The sequence below is a fragment of the Stegostoma tigrinum genome, chromosome 7 (genome assembly GCF_030684315.1).
Source record: "Stegostoma tigrinum isolate sSteTig4 chromosome 7, sSteTig4.hap1, whole genome shotgun sequence".
In the NCBI taxonomy this organism is placed as follows: Eukaryota; Metazoa; Chordata; class Chondrichthyes; order Orectolobiformes; family Stegostomatidae; genus Stegostoma; species Stegostoma tigrinum.
The window spans coordinates 69575808-69599870 of record NC_081360.1 but is presented as its reverse complement, the minus strand read 5'-3'; the positions used below and the strand labels follow the sequence as shown (position 1 = coordinate 69599870).

Below are 24063 nucleotides of genomic sequence, written 5' to 3'. Positions count from 1 at the left end.
GATCGCACTGCCTATAAATTCTGTGCCTATGTGTTTCTCTTCACTTCACCTGATGAAAAAGCAGCGCTCCGGAAGTTATTTCAAATAAACTGTTGGGCTATTAACTTGGTGTCATGTGACTTCTGACCTTGTCCATCCCCATCTAACATCGGCACCTCCACATCATGGTTTTCATTCCTCTTGATGCCTTGATCATTTAAATATTGATCAATTTCTTCTTGAACAAATTCAGTGACTTAGCTTCCAGACTTTTGTGGCAAACAATTCCACAGGTTTACTACCCTTTCTGTGGAAACATTTTTCATCATCTCAGCCCTAAATGGTTTATCGTGTAACGTGTCCCCTGGTTCTGGGCTCCCCAACCAGGGAAAACATCCTTTCCACATCTTGTCTGTCCAGCTCTGTTAAACTTTGTACATTTCAATTAGATCTCCTCTGATCCTTCTAAATTCTAGTGAATACAGGCCTAGTTGAAGTAGTCTCTCTTCGTAGGTAAATCCTGCCATCCCCATTATTAGCCTCATGAACTTCTTGTTGCAATCCCTTTATGACATGTATATCCTTTCTTACGTAACAGAACAAAACTGTATACAAAACTCCAGATATAGTCTCCTCAAGGCCTATGTAACTGCAGTAAGGTATCCTTCCTCTTAACTCAAATTCTTTTGCAATGTGGGCTAATATGCCATTCGCCTTTCCAATTGCTCACTGCAACTGCCTATGTACTGGCGTTACTCTTGTCTTTTTGATGATTATGGTCATGAGTCTGAAAGCTGCTGTTGAAATATGTTTGAGTCATTTAGTACCTCCTTCAGATAATACATATTGCCATCACCAGTAAAACAATGAAAGTGATAGGATATTTAAATTAGTTGCAAAGCTGCTAATCAAGTGGGCTACTCTGATCCGAGCACCATCAAGATCAGTGAGTGTCGATAAAGCTTCACTCAGCCAGATACACATCTTACTGTACTCCTGACTTGAATCATATATGTAGCAGAGCATAATTTATGTTGCAGGAGGTCAGCCTCTCATCAAAGTATCCAACTCTTATAGCCATAGCCTTGACCTGGTTTGGACAGATCAGCTTCTGGATAACTGTAAGTGCAAATAAATTAGGGATAAAAGATAAATCATATGTACACATTGCTGGAAGCATTATTAACTTTTGATTGCAGAATTTCTAAGAACAGATTTTTTTAATGATTTCTTTAAATGTCTGTTCAATCATGCACACAAATGATTTTTACAGTTAAAGTGGAATTATGTAATGCAGTCAATCCAATGACAACAAACTCCATTGGAGAATAAAAACTAACCCAGTCCTTTTGTTTTGGTAACCACTGCCTACACTTAATCAGGTCCATATTTTCAAAGTATTTCCAACTGTTGTTTGTTGATACTAGTAAATATGTCCAACAGCATTTTTACATCCAACAAGGTTGCCAGTCATTGCAGTTCTTGTCAAGAGTTTCATTTGTTTCCAGTTTATCTTCACTCTATCAAAGAATGTTTTTAATTGATAAATAAGGCAAAAAAAAGTTCAAAAAAAACTCTCACTTTTTGAGTTAACACATTCAAACAATTGTTGCAATAGGACCTCAAGACAGCAGAAAATAATACTTGGCCACATTGATGTGTTTTACAAAAATACGCGAATGATTCCCTTCTGAAAAGCATGCCATTGTAGTCCTACCATTAATGAGGCTGTCACTATATGATCACATGTATCTATCATAATATACAATCACTACATTTCAAGAATCATATTTGATTGTATGGTTCAGGCATCAGTTGGAGAAGTCATGATGTAGTTCTTCCTGATTTATTTTCATTCACATTGAAACTACTGGCTGTTGGGAGCAATTTTTCATGTCCTAAATTACCACATATTCAATCATAGATTTGTCCGCTTTGGACAACCATAAGCATTCTTTACATCACCTGTATTCATGTTTTGCTATTAATTTAGACTGATATTTCCTAAGGATGAAAGCTTCACATTTTGTCAATTAGCTAAAACTGGGAGCATTGCACATCTGCCTCATATTTGTAATACAAAAGTCACGCACATAGAAGTTATTTTCAGTTGGAATTGATGACCAATTAAAGTGACCCAATCTGATCCTTCAACAAACAATGAGTGAATTAAATGAATCATACTTGAAAAACATTTTTCTTTTTATTTCAGTTCATTCTCCAGTGGGAAATGTTATTCTTATATTGAGGCAAGGACATAATCACTGAAGTTATGGCTTATCTCTAGTTTGCAAGGAGTAGTAATTAGGTAGTCAGAAATAAATTGGTACAGATTTTGACTTGCGGTTTAAATGTTTTTCAGCATGCCTGCATCGAATTGGGTACCACCTCATAGGGGCATTATTAAAATATTATAACTCCTGCAACTTGCTGAACTTAAGTGCTTAGATGTGATCCTTGGCAAACTCACTTTCCTAAATGCGCCATCATTTTACTGTTGGCATTTAAAATCAGAATATTTTCTAAGGCCTACAGTTTTCTTTTATAAAAATATACCCGTGTTGGTATGTATTAGTATATTCTGGTACGTGTGTATTTTGCACAAATTCATCTAAATTTGCTATAATAATAGACTCTAAAAAATAGTAAAATTTTCTGTCAATTTAATTGTTAGTTTTATTTGTGACACAGAAAATCTATATTTCATACTAGCTTTGAATTGGTTGTGTGCAGGAAAATAGTCAAAGATGTATAGATATACAATTTTAGTTGGAGTGAGCTGTAAGTGAACAGCTGAAACATGGCTGACAGGATATAAGACAGACGTTAAACAAACCTCACAGGGCCAATTAATTAGCTAGAGTTATCAAGTTTAGCTGCATCTTGAATACAAATTTGCAACTTATATTCATACTTAACCAATTAATGAGCGACTGATTTCTGTTTGCACATTAAATATCTGCACCTTTGTCTTATTCTTGCAGGATTTCAAGGATTTTCTGCACTTGCTTAAACTTGCCATTAACAAAGGATACAAAGAACTGTTTAAAAGCTCCTTTTTTCAGATTCATACAACTATATTTTGGTTGTTACTGAAGACATTCAGGACTGAATTTCCACAAATCCTTTAAAATGGGAGGAAGGACTCAGGCAAGGAAGTTCCATTTACAACAGATCCAACTATTATTGGCAGAGAATCAGAGCCCAGGACACGAATCATCCAGGAGTGAAGCCAAAACAAAGCAGGGCCATTTGAACTTAATGTTCAGTTCAAAGAGTCACCATATTGGCTGTTCCAAGGACCTTAACATACCAAATTGAAAGAATAGGCCTAAATACTCTTGAAAGGTGGATAATATCTGTTTTAAGTGTCTTGATATGAGATTTATAATTGCCATGATCTTGATATTTGAATCGGGCAGTGAGATAGTGTCAGATTTCTGTGAAAGAATAGATATGATTCAATTAAGTATTTTACTGAAAGACACATCTGTTGTAGATTACAATTAAAACATTGTCATCTATTCATAAAGCTTGTGTGGTGGAGTGGTAATGTTCCTACCTCTGAGCTAAGAGGCCCAGATTCAAGTCCCACCTGCTCTAGAGGTGAGTAATACCACACATGGGAAGAATGGAAACACCATTAGGATATGAGAAACATAGTAGATGTTTGGGTTTCGTAAATTTTAAAAATAAAGTAATTTTATGTTTTATCGTAGACTTGTGGTTGAAAATGCAATGTGTGTTCCATGCTGATGACTACATAAAGATTATACACAGATAAGAAACAAACATGCTTACATTCTTTGAAATGTCCAGGTCTCTTTTTTTGCAGCAGGCCTATAAATTCTTGAATAAATTAATCTCTAGGCTGGAATGAAAATCTTGATAAAGAGAAAATTCTTATTAAGTTGTGAAGCATTTTGGTTGTTAAATTTAAAACAGGTTAGTTATCAAGTAAACTTGAAGTTGTAGCCTTATTGCCATGCTGATTGGTTGCCTGCAGTTGGTTCTGCAGAGTGGTTTGTTTCTGTTTAAAAAGCAAAGAAAAATGTGTATCTCATCCATCTGATCTTGTTACGTATTCAGCATTAGGTCAATACATACCTGTGTTCTGGTTTTTCATATCTTTAAAGCTTTAGACAGCCAAGGTATTCTTGTTTTGACAAGAGACTATCACAGCTCAATGCAGCTCAATGGAATCCATTTCACATTTGTCTAACACCCATTGAGTTTCAGTTTTGTCTGTAGTGAAACAGAAAGACAAGGTAACCAGTAAGTTAGTTACAAATACAGAAATTGTTGGAAAATGTCAGCAGGTATGACAGCATCTATGAAGCCAAACTGGAGTTAACATTTCAGGACCAGTGACCCTTCCTCGGAACTGATGCTGTCAGGACTGCTGAGATTTTTCAGCAATTTATGATTTTGTTTCTGATTTACAGGATCCGCAATTCTTCTCATCTTGTCATTAGTTATTTTTGTTGACAGTCTATCCTTAAATAAAGAGGTTTGTAAAATGCACAAATGGCTATGAGATTAATTTCACTCAGACCCATACTCAATCGAGTTTCAGTCACAGAATCTATTATATGCAGTTCAAACGCCAAAAATCACAATGTATGCTGCAGCCATCTTAAAACTCTTGTATAGACCTTTTCTTAAAACAAAGACTAAACTTTGTAAGATCTTTTAAGTCTACCCGGGGAATGACACAATTGATATTTTTTAAAGATGGAAATTTACTTTTCATACAGAAGAATTGTGCAATATGTTGTAAATGCAGTAGTGAATTGATGTTCAAATCTACGTTCACCTAAGTTTCAAATGGCTTAAAGGCCTACTCCATTTCTTATCGTCCTAACTTCCTACATGGCAATGGCAGATTGTGTGAAAAATAAGGAAGCAAGCTGTAGCTTTTCAAAATCTAAATTTAGGGCCTGTTCTTCCTAGGTTGAAGTGTTAATTAATAGCTTTTGTAATGATGGAATATAAAACATTTGATGGCTTGCTCAAAAATGAATTTTATTAATTTTGCAAGGACTTGATTTATAACTTAATCTATTAGGTTCATTTTAACTTTTACTGTAATTATGTCAAGAGGAATTTAGGATTATCAAATCATAAAATTGCTGAGTGCAGAAAGAGGCTATTAAGCTCATCCTGCTTAGCAGATTCAGTGTAGAAGTCCTTCACTTAGTCCCATTCCGCTGTCTTTGATTATATCCTTTGAAATATTTCCTTTGCAGAAATTATCCATGGCCCCTTTTAAAAGCTGTGCTATAGATTCTGCTTCCATTACTACTTTTCATTGGTCACTCTAGATCTAAATCATCATTTATGCAAAAACAAAGGCCTTCCTCTATTGACATTATAGGTTTGTTTGTGATACTTTTAGTTACTAAATCAGTGAGTCTTATTTCCTTGATCAAACATTTTTTCTGACATTAAACACCTCTTAATTGTCTTGTCTGCTAAAAGCACCCCTGCACTTTTCTTCTTAATTAAAATCTCTCATCATGTAAATCATCTTTATGTATCTCTTGTAACCTCCACATGGCTTTCAAATTCTTCATAATGTAAGTACATTGTATTCTAACTGCAGCCTAACTAATAATTGCAATTATACTGTGTCCTCTTAATTAATAAATTTGCCAATTTAAAAAAAAGTTCCTATAGGGATAATTTCCAAATTTAAACCCTTATATATTTGATCCCCTACAACTTTGCGTTCTTCTAATATTTCTAAAGCTTACCATTTGGTTCCATGCTGTATCTCCTCATTGTGAACTGGCCACCCACCTATCATAATATTTTTATAACAAGCTATTATTATTGTTTTCCATCCTCCACCTCTGCCCTGAGGCAGTAATCTTTAGTGATTTCAATATCTCTCTCAATTTGTCCCGCTCTCCCTCATCTGAGTTCAATGCCCTTCATGATCTCTCCCTGCCAACCACTCAATGTATATTCATGACCTACTCCTGGCCTTGACATCCTGTATGCCCTTACAACACAGATGCTATATATGCTAATTAATGCTGTATCTGAACACTTCCTTATATCACTTTCTATCCACATCCCTCACTAAATCTAAGTGTGCATAATTCTTCCAGCACAAGTGCAACTCTGGCCTGACCACACCAAGGCTTATCTGATGAAGGAACTAAATCCTTCTGATCTTCTTGACTGCAAATATTCTTACCATCACCTGAAGACTGTCCTCCCATTCCTTTCAACCCCAACTGATGAGCTTAATTATTTCCTTGGCACCATTGTATCAGCTATCCTTTGTACAGCAGGCCAAAATTTCCTCACAGATCTCTTGCACCTGAGTCCATGATGCTCAGTGTCTTTCCTTTATTTCATGGCTCTAATACAGTTGAACATTATAAATGGTTCCCCCTCTCTAAATTCTGTTTCTTCCTGCTTCCTTTCAGAAGCACTGTTATCTCTCTTTCCTTAAAAATTACTGAGCTCACCTATCCCCTCCTCCCACCTCAAGCTGCACCTCCATTTCCTACCTACTAACCTCATCCTGCCCCCTTGACCTGTCCAGCCTCCCCAGACTGACCTATCTCCTCCGTACCTCCCCAACTCTCCTCTCCACCTATCTTCTCCTCCATCCATCTTCGGTCTGCCTCCCCCTCTCCTTATTTATTTCAGAATCGTCTCCCCATTCCCCTTTTCTGATGAAGGGCCTAGACCCGAAACATCAGCTTTTGTGCTCCTAAGGTGCTGCTTGGCCTGCTGTGCTCATCCAGCTCCACAGTTTGTTATCTCGGATTCTTCAGCATCTGCAGTTTCCATTATCTCTGAGCTCAGCTCCTACTATGTTATGCATTCTAGATTGCTGGTGAAGCACATCAGGAATATCAAAGGAGTAAAAAGAACCCAAAGAACTGCAGTTGCTGGAAACAAAAATAGAAATTGCTGAAAAATCTGAGGTGGTCTGGCAACATCCTTGGAGACAGAATCAGAGTTAATATTTTGGTTCCAAAAGCAAGGGAATATAAACACAGTTATGTAAATTATTGACTCCATCCTGATGCTTTCTCATGATGTGCATGTCACTAGCTCGTCCAACATTTGTGCCCATTCACAATTACCTTAAAAAGGCTGTGGTAGCTTTCTTAAATTATTGCAACCCCTGTCATGTGGGCAAATCCACAACTGCTGTTAGATATGCTCCAGAACTTGACCTTGTGACAGCGAATTACTGCCAAAAAATAGCTGCAAGTCAAGAAGCTGAGTGGCTTGGTGGGGAACTTGTGGTGATCGCATGAAAATGTTGCTTTGTCTTTCTGGGTGGCAGAGGTTATGGTTTTGAAAAGAGACTTGGTTAATTCACCACCATGCTTCTTGTAGGTTTGTCACTGTAGAGGGACTGAAAATTAGGGCAGTGGATGCAGTGCCAATCAAGCAGTCTCTTGGCCCTGTATGGTGTCAAGCTTCTTGAAAGTTGTTGTGTTGCACTAATTCAGATAAGGGGGGAGTATTCTATGTCTGACCTCTGACTTACACTTTGCAAATACAAGGCAGGTTTCAGAGATGCATGAATTGAATTGCTTGCATACGCAGCTCGGTAGGTATCATTTCTGGTCAATGGTAACACCCAAAATGTTGTCAAAGGACAGAGTCATACTGTACGGAAATAGGACCTTGCTGACCAGCTTTTCTAAACCAAACTAGGTCCATTTGCCTGCATTTGGCCCATATGCCTCTACACTTTTCTTATCCATGTAACTGTCCAAATGTCTTTTAAATGTTGTGACTGTATTTGCCTCTATCTCATCCTCCAGCAACTCATTCCGTAAACACACCACGCTCTGTGTGAACAAATTGCCCTCTCAGATTTATTTGAATCTTTGGTCTCTCAGGCTAAGTATATGCACTCCAGTTTTCGGAATTCTCCACTCTGGAAAAAAGACCTAGTGGTAGTGATAGTGGGTGATTCAGAGTCAGTAGTGCCATTGATTATTACGTGACAATAGTGCGTATTTTCTTGTTGAAGAGAGTCACTAACTGGCATTTGTTTGGTGAGAATGTTGTTCCTTACTTATCAGCCGAAGCTGACATGTTGTCGAAGCATTTCTGTAATTTGCCAAAGATGGCTTCAGTATTTCAAACATCTCTACTTTGATGTTGAAATAGAGGGAAAGCCATTGATAAAGCAGCTGGAGATGGTTGTCCCAGGAAAGGACCCTGAGAAATACTTGCAACAATGTCAGAGAACTAAGATGGTTGTCTTCCAACAAACAAGCTAATTTCCTTGGTTCTAAACATAATTCCAACCAGTGGAGAGTCTCCCTCAATATCTGTCGACTTCACTTTTAATGGTACTCCTCTATAGTTCACTTAGTGCAGTGCTGCCTTCCTATCAAGGACACTCACTGTCATCTCACCTTTAGACAGCAGCTCTTTTTTCAAATTTTAGACCAAGGTTGTAATGGGATGATGATGAGTGTCCCTGACGGAATCCAAACTGAGAATTATTTAACAGATTATTTCTGTTCAAGTGCCACTTGATAGCATTTTGACAATGTGTTCCATCATTTTGCAAATGGTGGAGTATAGACAGATGGGAAAGTATTTGCCTGGGTTGGAATCATCACACATTTTATTTCTGGTTAATTTTTCACATTGGTATGTAAATACAGGTTTTGCAGCTGTGCTCAAGAGCTTGGGTGGGGGCATGACAAGTTCTGGAGCACATCATCCTTAGTATTTCTGAAATGTTGTTGAGGCTTATATCTTGGAAGGATAAAATACCTTCAGCCATCTCTTGATATTACGTGGATTGAGTCAAATTGGCAAAAGATCTGCAATGTTGGAGTTGTCGAGAGAAGTGCGAGTCGGATCATCTACTCAGCACCTTTGGCAGAAGATGGCTGCAGCTGCTTCAGCCTTGTCTCTTGCATTGGTACACTCGGCTTCCTCTATGTTAAGGATGGTGACACTTTTGGAGACTTCTGCTCCAGGTTAAGAGTGTTGTTATGGAGGTATGTGGGATACTCTCCTATGTCAGCCATGGCATTGATTATAAGAGTCATGAGGTCATGTTGGAACTGGGGTACCTTGTGCAGTTCTGGTCACTGCACTATCAGAAGATTGTGCTTGCACTGGAGGGGGTGCAGATTAGATTCACCTGGATGTTGCCTGGGATGTAACAATTCAGCTATGAAAGGAGGCTGGATAAGTTTGCTTTGTTTTCTTTGGAGGAGAGAAGGTTGACCGCTTCATCATCATACTAAAGGAAGCAGGCTTTGCAGAGGGCACTTAAGAGGTTGGCCAGGATGGTGCCTGGCTTGAAGCATATTAGCTTTAAGGAGAAGTTGGACAAACATGGATTGTTTTCACTAGAGTATCAGAGGCTGACGGGTGACCTGATAAAAGAATATAAAATTATGGGAAGCATGGATAAGGTGGGCAGCGGGAGTCTTTTTCCCAGGTTAGAAATGTCAAAGACTGGAATGCATCATTTTAAGGTGAGAGAGGAGATGTTTAAAGGAGATGTACAAGAAAACATTTTCATTCAGGGTGTGGTAGGTGCCTGGAATGTGAATCCAGGGGAGGTGGTAGAAGTAAAGACAACAGCAAAATTTAACAGGCATTTCGAAAGACACCTGAACAGGCAAGGAAGAGAAGGAGACTCTGGCACAGAAAAGGTGGGCCGAAGCATCTGTTCCTGTGCTGTACTGTTCTATGTTCTATGTTCAGTTCGAAGCTTACTTCTCTGCTGCAGTTGTCACCTCCACAACTGCGGGGGCACACCGCAGCCCGTATATTTGCAATGCATTTGATGCCATTTCAAGCATTGCTTCAGGATTTCAGTACTGGCTTCACATTTTATTCTTAGCTTATTTCACGTAGCAGCCTGATGCCGCTGGCATGAATTGCAAAGCCATTGTCTCAATGGAGCATTCAGAAATAACTCCTGATGCATCCAGCTCCACCTTATTTGCTTTGTCACTCCTTAAAGGAAGAAACAAGCTATGAAACAAAGGTGAGCAGCAAGAGGCATAACCTGTTGGGGGAGGTGGGGGTTAGGGGCTAATGCAATGGCTAACGTGTGGCTAGCAAGTTGGTGAGACTGGCAGTGAGGGAAATGGCTGGTGAAGGACAGCTATAACAATATGTGTACTGCTTCTGGCTCCAGTTCCATTGATATGTGCCCACATAATGATGATGTCAATTTCTTCTTCAATAGTGTTGGCTGGAGTTGCACCAATTTATGGCCACCATTCACAACTTGCTATGGCAGGACTGCAAAGCTTTTTTTTTTCTGATTTGTTAGTTGTAGGATTGCTCTTTCAGCACTTGAATAATGCTAGTTGATATTCTGGTCAACTTGTATTTGAGGGCAAAGCATGTAAAAGCAGTGCCTGAAGTTGTCAAAACCTTGAGCACTTTCCTATCAAAATGTTCCTGTCTAGGCTATATTCCAGTAACCACAGACTCTCCAAGTAAGTATTTATTTTTGGGTTTAACAAGTCCACACCACCACAGTAAACAGTATATTGAAGGGTGCACGATTTCCATGTGTTTCTCACTTTGGAACCCCAAGCTTCATAGAGTCTATGTGCCTTTGTGCCATATATTGGTGTTGCTTCTCTTTTGTACCTTCAATGCCCTACTACTTACCTTTGTCTGTCCTGAAAATTTCCATTGAGATCTGAATGCTCTTTGATACCAACGTGTGCTGTAAATTATGGCCCTCTGCTCCTGCCTCCCACATGCCCACACAGGACATTCTGCAGCCTCTTTGTGATGTCCTTTATCCTAGAACCAGGAAGGTAATGCACAATTCAGGACTGATAAAGATGGTTACGGAAATGTCACAATCATAACTATAGCATGTCCAATAACAACTGCAGTTCTAAGGTTTGACAATCCTTCACTACAGAGTCATTGATGTGATCAACTAGACAGTACTCCTTCAAGCTGTTTTCACTCCTAGTATCGTCAACGCTAAGTATGTCTTTGAGAGTGGAACACACCTTACAAACAATGGCACCTCCTGCCTGCTCCTAATCTTCCAGACGGTCACACAGCTACCATTCTGAATTTTTACTGCCTGTGGATGGCCATGTCCTGAAATATATAGTCCAGGAAATACTCATTCTTTGTCTTACACCACTGTGACTCCAAAAACCCCCTCTAGCTCAGAAAGCCTAACCTTGTACTCAAGCAGTGAGGGGCATTCCCTGTATATGTGATCCTCCAAGATGTTCAGTTTCTCCCAAACATGGTATAGCATTTGCAAGTAACATGTTGCACATGCTCAACCATGATCTATAAAAAAATCACTATCTCCTGTTTGTAATCAAGTTACAAACTTGCATGAATTGTTCATTTTAATTAATGCCTGTCGTCATACTCGTGCTAATAGTCACATTAATTACTTATTATACTTAATTAAGCCAAACTGTAAATTGAACATAACCTTTACAATTTGCTGGACCTAGTTTAAACCTTCGTGCCAGCTTAGAAACAGCTAAAAGAACCCTTAAAGTTCACTGACAAAACAAAACTGTAGATGCTGGAATCCAAAGTAGACAAACAGGAGGCTGGAAGAACACAGCAAGCCAGGCAGCATCTGGAGGAAAGAAGCAGTCAACATTTCAGGTATTACCCTTCTTTAGAACTGAATGTGGGGGTAGCGGTGGCTGCTGATAAAGAAGAGGGGGAAGGGATGGAGAGGAATGGTGGTGATAGATGGATGCAGGTGGTAAGTATGACCTGGTTGGTCGTGAGGGGGATGAATCCGGTTGATGGCTGGAAGGGAGGGTCAGTGGGTGGAATGGAAGGGAGGAAGTGGGGCTGGAAGGGGAGGCAGAAGTTGAGAGGCAAGATTATTTGAAATTGGAGTACTCAATGTTGAGTCCTCCGGGCTGTCCAGGCTGAAGATAAGGCGTTCTTCAAATTTGCGTTCCGAGTTGCTGCAACACTGGAGGAGGCCGAGAGCAGATATGTCGGAGGGAGAGTGGGGTGGGGAGTTGAAATGGGTGCTGATCGGGATCTTAAGTTGGCCATTAAGGTCCAGGTGGACATGGTCAACAAAATAGTCACCTGGTCTTCTCTACGTCAGTGAGAACAAAGGTAGACTCGGTGACCATTTTGCCGAGCACCTCCACTTGGATTTCACTGGCAAGTCCAGCATTTTCTATCCATCCTTAACAGCCTTTGCACTGACTGACTTATTGGGCCATTTCAGAGGTCAATTAAGGATAAACCACACTGCTGTGGGAACCTGGAGCCACATATAGACCAGACCAGCTAATGATGGCAGAATTCCTTCCATGAAGGAAATCAGTGAACCAGTTGAGTTTTTATGATAATTGACAATATTTTCACCATCAATGAGATGAGTTTTTTTAAAATTCTAGGTTTGGCAGTTGAATTTAATTTCCACCAGCTGCCATGTTGACATTTGAACCTGTGTCCTTCAAGTGTTAGTCTGAGCCTCCAGATATTTAGTTTGGTGACATTAAATGCCACCATTGCCCCCTGAATCAACAGCCAATTTAAAAGATCTTGTCCGATTTTGACTGAACGTTCATAAAGTTCTAAGATATGACACACCTCCCAACCTTGCTGTAGAACCTCTCCTCACTCCAATTCATGAATCTAATGTAGCGACTACTAGAACCTCCATCCTGTCCATACACATCTCTATCTGGAGGCAACCACTACTCAAATAGCACTGTCAATATCGTAGGACTGCTAGATCCTCCACACCGTTGCTGCCTCCAATCATGTCTTCTCTTTCCCCACGCAGCTTTACCAATCACTGCCGCTGACTTCTATTATCAAGCCTGCTGCTCGCCCAATTCATCTTTTGGTGGAATTTGTTTTGTTTTCCAATAAAGTCCAAAACTAGATGGCACAGGTTTAAGATAACAAAGTGTGAAGCTGGATGAACACAGCAAGCCAAGCAGCATCTTAGGAGCACAAAAGCTGACGTTTTGGGCCTAGACCCTTCATCAGAGCTAGGCCCGAAACGTCAGCTTTTGTGCTCCTTAGATGCTGCTTGGCCTGCTGTGTTCATCCAGCCTCACATTTTAATATCTTGGATTCTCCAGCATCTGCAGTTCCCATTATCTCTGGCACAGGTTTAAGATGAGGGGAAAGATTTTAAAAAAGACCTGAGGAGTAACTTTTTCACATAGAGAGTGGTGCATTTATGGAACGAGCTGTCAAAGAAAGAGGTGGAGACAGGTACAATTAAAAAGCATCTGAATGAGTATACAAATAGGAAGGGTTTCAAGAGGAACATGGGCCAAATGCTGGAAAATGGTACAAGATCTGGTTGGCATGGACGATTTGGATCGAAGGGTCAGTTTGTGTGCTGTATGATTCTATGACCAAGTACCTTTACCTCCTCTGCATGTCCTTTCTTCTGTCAAACCAAATGGTTGCTGTTCCCTTGATGTTATCTTTCATTTAAATTATTGTTCACTTCATTTCCTATAACTAAATCCAATATTACCTGCATTGAACTGAACAAGTAGCCTGTAACATGAATGTCAATAAATTCTTGAATGGGAAAGATTCCCAGGGTTATGGCAGAAAAAGGCAGAGAGTGCGATTCAGTAAAGAACACCATCAAAGAGATGATACAAAGTGAACATCAGTTGGTCTTCTCTGCTGACTAGTGCTAATTATGATTTTTCTGTTGAAATGTGTCGCTTCAATTTACAACTTACCCAAAATGGGGATCAAAATATTGTGTCCAAAAGCTCATATATTAGGTCAACGTGTTGTGCTGCCATGATTTCAGATACTGAGAATGAAAAAGAATTTTAGTCTAATTTTGTTCCTACCTTGTCTGTCTGTAGAATACATTGTGTACATAGACTGGATGAGGTTTTGTCTTCAAATTCTCATACTACATCCAAAAGCTCAAAAGTTCTACTCCATAACTTTGTCATAATGACTTATGACCTCTAAATTCATTTAATTTTCAACTCCGAACATCAACACTGATTTAAAGGCTGAAAGACCGAGTCACCTTTCCATTTCTTGCCATCCATCCAAACTGACGTTGAGCCCAGTTTTCAGAAATGAAAAAAAAATTCTATTAGCACACTGTGTCCGCACTGTTTTTTAATGGATTAATCCAAAATAAAGTTATATACTGAATGAGTTTATATGGATTTTGGTTCCCTCTGATCAAAATCTGACATGTACTGAATTTTTTTCACTTCCAATTGCTTCACTTGGTTTCTGAATGAATGAACATGTTTGTGAGTATAATGTTTTTTACTGCAAATTACGAGACTAGACTGACCTGGACATGTGTTAATAAATTAAGTATAGCAACTGCAATTTGTCAATAAAATGATCCTCAAAGTATTTGAATGATACACATGTTAAAAACGTTGTCACAATTTTTCTCATTGTTTTTAATTGCTAAATCAGTTTGTATTTATATGAGTTAAAATTACACTTTCACACACTAATTATGATTAAGTATTTTCATTGAACTGTTTAATTTCTCTCCCTTTTCTTCACATTTTTATTGGTGCAGACCTTCTGGACTCCAAACTAGAGAGACAGGATGAATGATTCGATATGTTCCCCACAATCATGTAAAGTCTTGATGCACTGACCTGTGTAGGAAATGTCCAAGAAATTTGAATCTTCTAAATGCAGTCTGAGGTACAGTCATAGATATTGGGTATTTCCAAATCACTAATCTGGATGGTGAAAAAGAAAGTTTTAGATCAAAAAATCCTAGTCTGACATATGGAAAAAAAATATACAATTATGCCCAAATCATTCATGCTGATGACCTCCCACCCCACTCACCAACTCTACCTTCAGCCTCCCAATTACACAACTTCCCAATTACATCTCTTATCCCCTAACCCAACCTAATCTGACCCCATCCTCAACACTCAACTACCCACCCTGATCTTCATATCTAATCCCTGACCTGATCAAAATGTCCCTGTTGACCATAACATGCTGTTACTATTCTTCGCCTTAACCCAGCCTATCTACCCCCACCATCTGACTACCCACTCCCAGCACCCAACCTTACTACCCTTTTGACCAAATCTGATTGCCTTGTTCTACAGATCCACTTCATCCACCTGTCTGCTTGACCCTCCCTCACTTCCCTCCCCAGCTACCTGTCACCCTATCCAACTCCTCACCTACTCAGTCCCTGCAACAAAATTTATCTCTTTCACCTATCCATCCTACTGGCTTATCATTCACTCATTCATCCATTCACACATTCACCAACTTTCACACGGGATACTTAAGTACACTTTCCTACAGCTTGTGACATTAAAAGGGGACATACAGTTAGAGAGTCATATAGTACAGAAACAGGCCCCTCAGTCCAACCAGTCCATGCCTGAACATAATCCCAAATTAATCTTGTCCCATCTGCCTGCTCCTGGCCCATATCACTCTAACCTTTTCTTATTCATATACTGATCCAAATGTCATTTAAACATTGTAATTGTGCCCACATCCACCACTTCATTGGGGAGTTCATTCCACATGTGAACCATCCTCTAAAGATTTTGCCCCCTTTGTCTTTTTTTAAATCTCTCTCTTCTCACCTTAAAAATGTGTCCCTGAGTCTTGAATCCGCTCTCCATCCCCATAGCCTTCTCCATCATTCCAGTGTTGTGATTGCCTTGCCTGAAACTTTTGTGAGGGTTTGGGGAGTGCAGGTTGCTAAAATGCCTACATTCCAGTTGAGTCAATCAAGATTGTCAAGATCTTGTTATAAAAGTTGAAGGGGTGAGTCATGGAGGTAAAATTAGAAGAAGAGTGGCAATCCAATGATAATAGCTTCTTTGTGGAAGGTCCAGATCATTTTGTTTTTTAAACCCTTTTGACTAGAATATTTTATGAATTGAAGATTCAGCTTGCTTGTTTGTTTATTTTTCTTTCGGAATCATTTCTTTTCATGGCTGCTACTGTAGGTTGATATCATGTATAACAAGTAAATATTTATGTAAGTGCTTTGATCATGCACAGTATCCTAGACCAGGAAGCGAATGGATGCTGTGAGGAACTAACAGCTATTACATTTTATAAACATCAATAACTTATTCAAAACACATAATTATTTGTAGTATGTATGGATCAAAGTTTTCTATGTAGTGCATCTGCTCAACACATGGTGGTCGCAGTAATAGCTTATTGTCTAAAATACACCACAGGGGGAAAAAAAATACAGTGATGTTCCCAGTGGGTAAAAATTCTAATATGGAAAGGTGAATTTGTACACTATCCTTTCAAGTCTGCAATCCTGGTTCAAATCCAGGCTGAGCTCATGGAATAAAATGTTTCTTTTCAGAATGTTGCTAGAAAAGATCCCATAAGAAATGAATTTCAACATCATTGACCAGGCACAGGCCTGAATGAACCACACCAATGAATCAATGCTAAACAGGCAATGTCACTCTGTTACAGGCATTGCTGGTGTAAGTGAGTCAAATCAATCACCCAGTGTGGTAAAGGAAAGTGATATTTTCTGAGTTCATTAGTGAGAGACAAGGGACAAGATTTTCATTGTTAAAATTACACCTGAAAGGAAATGGTCCACTAGAAGAAAAATGGCGATGATGTTCATTTTTGTTCACCGTGCCTGAAATGTTTGTGAGGGCTTGGGGAGTGCAGATTGCTAAAATGCCTACATTCCAGTTGAGGCCAATCGATTATCAAGGTCTTGTTATAAAAGTTGAAGGGGTGAGTCATGGAGGCCATAATTTTTGTTTACTCATTTATAGGATCTGCTTGTGCCCATCCCTACCTGCCTGGAGAAGGTGGTAGTGTGTTGCCTTCTTGAAAAATTGCAGTGCTTAGAATGAAAGGACACCCACAGTCCTGTTAACTACTCATTTCTAGGAATTTGACTCAGCAGCACTGAAGGGAAAATAATATAATTCCAAGTCAAGTTTGTATGTGGCCTGGCATGGAACTTGCAAATGGTGATATTCCAATACATCTGCTGCTTATGTCTTCTTGGGTGACAGATTGTGCGTTTGGAAGGGGCCCCTTTAGGAGCATTGATGAATTATTGCAGTGCATCTTGTAGGTAGTTCACACTGGTGCCACTGTATTAGAGATGTAGGCAGTGAATATTTAAGGTGATTATCATTAGAATCCTTACTGTGCAGAAACATGTCCACACCGTCCCTCCAAGGATCATCCCACCCTAACTCATTCCACCAACCCTGCATTTCCTCTTGTCTAAACCATCTAACCTAAACATCCCTGGGCACTACAGGCAATTTAGCATGGCCAAACCACCCACATCTTTGGACTATGGGAGGAAACTGGAGGACCTGGAGGAAACCCATGCAGACATGGGGAGAATGTGCAAACTCCACACAGTCACCCCAGGGTGGAATCAAACCCGGGTCCCTGGTGCTGTGAGGCAGCAGCGCTAACTCCTGAGCCACCATGCCACTTAATAGAATGCCAACTGAGTGTGCTGCTTTGTTCTGGATGATGTCAACTTGAGTGTTTTTGGATCTGCACTTACCCAAGTGTGGAGTATTCCATCATTTATCTGACTGCTGCCTTGTCGATGGTGGACAGGCACTGGTGAGTCAGTAGATGGTTTACTGGGTGTAGGATGCTGTTGAATCCATAACATTTGTGTGGGTGGTCCAGTTCAGTTTCTAGTCAAATATAATCCACTAGTTGTTGATAATTGGGGAAGTTAATGATGCTATTGAGCATTGAGAGGCAATGGTTATTCTCTCCTACTGGCGATGGTCCTTGCCTGGCGCATGTATGGCACAAATGTTACTTCCTGTTATTGGCCTGAGCCTTGATATTGTCCGGGTCCTGCTGTGTGTGGTCACAATTGCTGCAGGATCTGAGGAACTGTGATTGTTGCTGAACATTGCACAATCATTGGCGAACACCCTCACCTCTGACCTTATGATGGGAGCAAGTTATTTGATGAAGCAGTTGAAAGTGTTTGGGTCTAAGAAACAACCCTGAGGAACTCCTACAGAGATGTCCTGGAGCTGAGTTGACTGACCTCCAACAACCACAAACATGTTCCTTCTTCTAGATATGACCCGAGCCAGTGCAGAATAACACTACCCCTCATGACCCACCCCAATTCCCTTTGTGTTCCTAGAGCTCCTTGATGCCATTCTGCATTAAATGCTACCTTGATGTCCTGACCAGTCACTCTCCCCTCACCTCTGGAGTTCAGCTGTTTTTGTACCAAGGCTGTAATGAGGTCAGGGGCCGAAAATCCTTGGCAGAATTTACTCATTACTTTATTCTTGATTTAATATGATTTCTCCTTTGCAAATGCTACTTTATAGCACAGTTAATGTTCTCTTCCATCACTTTGCTGATGATGAAGAGTAAACTGAGGGGCCAATAATTGGTTAGATTGAATTTGTCCTGCTTTCCATGTAGGAGATATGTATGTGTCTCTGAAGGAGAGTAGAAGAGAGGTAACCACAGGCAAAAGGTTTACCCCTTGGAAGGATAAGTTTCACCAGGCTATCATAGGCTGGAAGAGAGAAAACATTACACATTTTGCCAATGCATGAGTTACAAGCCTCCCAGAATCATGTGCCCATCACATTGGGCTTGGTTGTTTTGACTCCATCTGAGCACTAGTCAGTGTGTAACTGGAAATGTGTACTGCAATCCCACTGCGGGTGATGAACTGCAGCTTGGAAAGGCAGGTCAGAATCCTGACCATTAGGAGACCAGATGAAAGAGATGAGAGCACATGAAGGAGGAGAGACCTTGAAAATGGCATCTACAGGCAGAGGTGAAGATAACTTGACACGACGGAGAACCAGTGCTAAAGGATACAAATTTCAGTCGCTCGTATTCCTGCAGTGTACTCCTCACACATGGAAAAGAAAGGATACAGTTATTGTTACATAATGTATGGAAATAGGCCCTTCAGCCCAACTCATCCATGCTGACCAGGTTTCCTGAACTAACCTAGTCCTATTTGCCTGCATTTGGCCCATTGGGACTGAGGATGGCCAGGACGGGGTGCGAGAAAGGCTTGGCAGGAAGGATTAGGGAGAACCTGAAGGCATTTTACTCATACATGAGGAATAAGAGAATGATCAGGGAGAAGGTAGCCAGAGACTTTTCCCCAGGGCAGGATTGACTGCCACGAGGGGTCATAGTTTTAAGGTATTAGGAGAAAGGTATAGAGGAGACATCAGAGGGAGGTTCTTCACCCAGAGAGTTGTGAGCGCATGGAATAGTTTGCCAGTGGTAGTCGTGGAAGAGGAGTCATTAGTGACATTTAAGCGACTGCTGGACATTGAGGGGAATGTAGATTAGGTTATTTTATTTTTGGATTCGGATTATTCCACGGCACAACATCGTGGGCCGAAAGGCCTGTACTGTGCTGTACTTTTCTATGTTCTATGTTCTAAGGTAGGGCCGATCAGGGATAGCATAGGAAACTTGTGCGTGGAGTCTGGGCAAATAGGGGAAGCCCGAAATGAGTTTTTTGCTTCGGTTTTCACGAAGGAAAGGGACCTTGTTGTGAATGAGACCTTTGACGAGCAGGAAAACAGGCTTGAACAGATCAAGATTGAGGAAGTTGATGTGCTGGAAATTTTGGCAAACATTAAGATTGATAAGTCCCAGGGCCAGACCAGATTTATCCTAGGTTGCTCAGGGATGCGAGAAAGGAGGTTTCTAAGCTGCTGGCCAAGGTCTTTGCTTCCTCACTCTCCACAGGAGTCATACCGGAGGATTGGAGGGAGGCAAATCTTGTTCCTCATTTCAAGAAAGGGAATAGGGAAATCCCTTGAAATTACAGACCAGTCAGTCTTACGTCTGTGGTTAGCAAGGTTTTGGAAAGAATTCTGAGGGATAGGGTTTATGACTATTTGGAAAAGCATAGCGTGATTAAAGGGAGTCAGCATGGCTTTGTGAGGGGCAGGTCATGCCTTACAAATCTTATTGAGTTCTTTGAGGAAGTCACGAGACAGGTTGACAAGGGTCGAGCAGTGGATGTGGTGTACATGGACTTCAGCAAGGCATTTGATACGGTTCCCCACGGTAGGCTTATTCATAAAGTCAGGAGGTATGGGATACAGGGTGATTTGGCTGTCTGGATTGAGAATTGGTTGTCTGACAGGAGGCAGAGAGTAGTTGTAGATGGTAAGTATTCTGCCTGGAGGTCAGTTCTGAGTGGTGTCCCACAGGGCTCTGTTCTTGGGCCTCTGCTCTTTGTAGTTTTTATAAATGACTTCGATGAGGAGGTTGAGGGGTGGGTTAGTATGTTTGCTGATGACACAAAGGTTGGAGGTGCCGTTGATAGTATCGAGGGCTATTGCAGGCCTCAGCGAGACATTGACAGTATGCAGAGCTGGGCTGAGAAATGGCACCTGGATAAATGTGAAGTGATGCATTTTGGAAGGTTGAACTTAAATGCTGAATATAGGATTAAAGGCAGGATTCTCAGCAGTGTGGAGGAACAGCGGGATCTTGGTGTTCAAGTGCATAGCTCCCTCAAAGTTGCCACCCAGGTGCATAAGGTTGTTAAGAAAGCATATGGTGTTTTGGCTTTCATTAACAGAGGGATTGAGTTTAAGAGCCGCGAGGTTATGCTGCAGCTCTGCGAAACCCTGGTGAGACCATACTTGGAATATTGTGTCCAGTTCTGGTCGCCCTATTATAGGAAAGATGTGGAGGCTTTGGAGAGGGTGCAAAGGAGGTTTACCAGGATGCTGCCTGGACTGGAGGGCTTGTCTTACGAGGCGAGGTTGACTGAGCTCGGACTCTTCTCTCTGGAGAGAAGGAGGAAGAGAGGTGATCTGATTGAGGTGTACAAGGTAATGAGAGGCATGGATAGAGTCAATAGCTAGAGACTTTTCCCCAGGGCAGGATTGACTGCCACGAGGGGTCATAGTTTTAAGGTGTTAGGAGGAAGGTATAGAGGAGATGTCAGAGGGGGGTTCTTCACCCAGAGAGTTGTGAGCGCATGGAATAGTTTGCCAGTGGTAGTCGTGGAAGCGGAGTCATTAGTGACATTTAAGCGACTGCTGGACGTGTACATGGACAACAGTGAATTGAGGGGAATGTAGGTTAGGTTACTTTATTTTTGGATTCGGATTATTCCACTGCACAACATCGTGGGCCATTCAGCCTGTATTGTGCTGTACGTTTCTATGTTCTATCTATGTTCTATCACTCTAAATCTCTCCTATCCATGTACCTGTCTGATATCTTTTAAATGTTTAATTGGAATCACCCCTACTACTTCTGCTGGCAGTTTGTTCCAGCCATGCATCACCGTCTGTGAAAAGGTTGGCGTTCAGGTCCCTTTTAAAATTTCCTCTCTAACTTTAAACCCATGCCTTTGGTTTTAGACCTGGAGAAATGACCTTATTTATTCACCTTAGCTATGCCCACATAATTTTATAAACCTCTCTATGCTCACCCCTCAGTTTCCTCCACTCCAGGGGAGAAAGAAGTCCCAGACCAGGATGGCATGGAGGCTTAGTGGTCAGCACTGCTGCCTCACAGCGCCACAGCCCTGGTTTAATTCCACACTCGGGGGACTGTCTGAGGGAGTTTACACATTCTCTCTGTGTCTGCGTGAGTTTTCTCTGGGTGCTCCAGTTTCCTCCCACAGTCCAAAGATGTGTAAATTAGGTGGACTGGCCACGCCAAATTGCCCATAGTGTTCAGAGATGTGTTGATTAGGTGGGTTACGGGGGATGGGTCTGGGCGGGATGGATCTGACATTCAGTGTGGACTTGTTGGGCCGAAGGGCCTGTTTCCACACAGTAGGGATTCTGTGATCTATGATCTATCCAGCAGCTCCTTATAACTCAAACCCTCCAGCCCTGATAACATGCTTGTAAATTTTTTTTTGCACCTTCTCCAGTTTAATAACATTCTTCCTTGAACAGGGCAACCATAATTGTATGCATTACTCAAAATGAGGCCATACCAATGTCTTATACCGTCAGAAGCATGGCATCTTAACTCCTGTACTCAGTATTCTGACCAATGGAGGCAAGTGAGCCAAATGATTTTTTTCACCATCGTGTCTACCTGTGATGCCTCTTTCAAGGAACTATGAACCTGTATCCCTTGGCCTCTCTGTTTGACAACATCCCCTGGGATGCTGCCATTAACTGTGTCATTCCTGCCCTGGTTTGTCCTGCCAAAATGTAACACCTCGCAGTTATCTGTATTAAACTCCATCTGCCAATGCTTGGCCCACTGGCCCACTTGAACAAGATCCTATTCTACTCTTAGATAACCTTTTTCACTGTCCAGTTCACCACCAATTTTGGTATCGTCTGCAAACTTACAACTCATGCCTCCTACATTCACGTCTAAATTGTCTACATAAATGAAAAAACAAGAGTGGAGCCAGCATCAAAAATTGTGGCACACTGCTGTTCATAGGCCTCCAGTCCGGCCTCTCTAGTCCATGTATCATAGAATTCTGACAGTGCAGAAAGAGGCCATTCAGCCCATTGAGTCTGTAGCGACCCTCCAAACAGCATCCCACCCAGAACCACTCTTCCCCTCTATCCGCATTACTCCACATTTACTGTACTTAGCCGGCACATCCCTGGATGCAAGGCACAATTTAGCATGGCTGATCCAACTAACTTACACACCTTTAGGCTGTGGGAGAAACCTAGAACACCTGGAGGAAACCCACATAGACATGGGGAGAACGTGCAAACTCCACATGGTCACCCAAGTCTGGAATTGAGCCTGGCTCTCTGGCACCGTGAGGCAGCAGTTCTAATCACTGAGCCACTACACCACCCTTCACTGATAGTTACCTCCTGCCTGTGGTGGTCAAGGATCCTCCAGTCTTGAATTTTTCAGCACATCCAGAGTTCCCCTCTGTATTCTCATTACCTTCTAATGTACTGGAAAGCTTCAGCACAAACTGTTGTTCTCTTCCTTCAGGGTGAAAAACAACCTCAGTGATGGCTTCCACACTGAACTGAATGATTCCCACACATCATCAGACCCATTCCGATTCTTAATGGCTTTAGTTGGACAGGAAACCGGTCTGTGTATCAATCAAGATCCAATGGTTATGGATAACCGGACTTCAGACTGTTTTCTAATGGAAACAGACTCAGCTCCTGTTGCCCACCTTCATGATGAAAATCCAGTGCTAAATAAAGAAAGCATGGCTCAAGATTAGTTTGCAATTGAGAGTGTTGAAACAGACAACAGTTTTGAGAACAAACTGATATCCCTTTCCCAAAGTCTAATATCACTATCACGCTAAATTCACCTCCTTCTACTAACACTGTTCCCAGACAAATAATAAATTGAATAACGAAACTGTTTTGTGTGGTAACTAACATAAGGCCACATATTTTAAATACGGGAGAAGTCCTATTCATATGTTCAGGTAATAAAGCAACATAGAAGAAAATAACATCCCTCTACCTTATCAATTGTTCAAAAATGAGAAATTGTTGCAGCAGAAATAAACTGATACTCCACTAAGCTTATTTTAATCAAGTACTGTACAAAAATATGAATAGAATCTTCTGTATGTTTTATTTGTATTATGTACAACTAATCTTATAAATTACTTTTGAAAATGATTATTTACGTAGATATTCAAGTCTACACATTTCACAATTTTAAATACATTAATTTGCTTTTAAAATATTTGAAATTGTCTAGCTCTTTTGTCTTTATTTTGTAAGCAAAAAATCCTAAAATTTTACATGATTTAACATTGCAAATACATCAATGCAAATTTGTTTTTTATTATGTCATCCGTTTTTAACGTAGGTTTTCAAAAATCCAACAAACCTGGTTTGATTTGTCTTTCGTCACAGCATATTGACTGCCCTCTAAGGCTGAACTAACAACTCCCATGTATTTCCATGGAGATCGGTTAATTGATATTTTAATGCAGCAAGCTATCTCTATACACTCACTACTTTAAGGTTTCATTATTTCTCACAAGCCGGCATAATTACAGAATACACATTGCAGCATGGTGGGTCACTGTATTTATTAAGGCTGCTAATTTGCATGAGGCAGCACTTGCATCCTACTGACAGATGAGGTTGCTAGGAAGGACCTGACTAATCACTA

At 40.8% G+C, this 24063-nt stretch overlaps 1 protein-coding gene and 1 long non-coding RNA gene across 4 annotated transcripts in view; one reads left to right on the top strand and one right to left on the bottom strand.

Moving 5' to 3' along the window:
• Positions 1-24063, top strand: part of LOC125453891 (inactive dipeptidyl peptidase 10-like) — a 1598661-nt gene that overhangs the window by 686908 nt on the left and 887690 nt on the right. The gene's annotated exons all lie outside the window — the stretch shown is intronic.
• On the bottom strand, positions 247-24055 carry LOC125453892 (uncharacterized). Of its 3 annotated transcripts, none has more exons than XR_007247892.2 (7): positions 23776-24055; positions 22776-23119; positions 14595-14681; positions 10624-10761; positions 4087-4224; positions 3781-3863; positions 247-1499 (listed from the first exon to the last, which is right to left on the bottom strand). It is a non-coding gene; the product is annotated as an uncharacterized LOC125453892 (long non-coding RNA). The 3 variants fall into 3 exon arrangements; XR_007247891.2 differs by lacking the exon at positions 247-1499 and adding an exon at positions 1524-3419; XR_007247893.2 differs by lacking the exon at positions 3781-3863.